Source organism: Pygoscelis adeliae, unplaced genomic scaffold (assembly GCF_000699105.1).
Source record: "Pygoscelis adeliae isolate BGI_AS28 unplaced genomic scaffold, ASM69910v1 Scaffold243, whole genome shotgun sequence".
Taxonomy (NCBI): domain Eukaryota; kingdom Metazoa; phylum Chordata; class Aves; order Sphenisciformes; family Spheniscidae; genus Pygoscelis; species Pygoscelis adeliae.
This window is the reverse complement of record NW_008824363.1, coordinates 34,149-34,833: the sequence shown is the minus strand read 5'-3', so window position 1 is coordinate 34,833 and position 685 is coordinate 34,149. Positions and strand designations below refer to the sequence as shown.

At 65.0% G+C, this 685-nt stretch overlaps 1 protein-coding gene across 1 annotated transcript in view; it reads left to right on the top strand.

Moving 5' to 3' along the window:
* ACVRL1 (activin A receptor type II-like 1) overlaps positions 1–685 on the top strand; it is a 9,143-nt gene that overhangs the window by 711 nt on the left and 7,747 nt on the right. The gene's annotated exons all lie outside the window — the stretch shown is intronic.

Genomic DNA, 685 nt, shown 5'->3' with positions numbered 1-685 from the left:
CCAAACCCTGGGTCCCGGCGAGGAGGGGTGGGCGAGGAAGAGCCAAACGGCTGCTACAGAGGCTCCGTTTTGAGAACAAAGTGCCTAAAGCGAAGGTGGCGTGAGCCGTGCCGTGGGAGCTCTGCCCTGCTGCCGGCGTTCAAACCCTGCCGCAAGGTCGGGGCAGGAACGCTCCCCTCCTCCCGGCTCTGCATGAGGAGCCGCGTGCGATGCCGGCCCCACGAAGCGATGAACATGAGCTGGGTTTGCTGCTCTCTTTGCATCTCTCGTTTATGGCACAGCGGTGCCTGTCGGTGCGAGAGGGGCCGGGGCGGCGCAGCCCACCCGTGCAGGTCCCTGAGCTGGGAGTTGCATCCATCCCTCCCGCACCGACTGCACCGGAGGGTCCAGGGGATGCAGCTTTGCTGCATGCGTGACCAACCTGCAGCTATGGGGAGGAGGGAGGAAAACCTCCATCCATTGCCTGAAACCAGGCTGAAGCCTTGGGAGTCCGCGGCAAAGTTCCTGCCACCTCTGACGCGGTGTCCATCCAGCTCTTCACACCTACAGCCGGCGCCTTCAGCAGCCGGCACATGGCTGGTTCACCCTGCTTCGCCCCAGCCAGCACCAGCACTGGTGCCGGCACTGCCCGGCCAGACGGTGCAAGGGTCTCCACCGTGTCTGGCTCCCTGTGAGAAGGCGACAG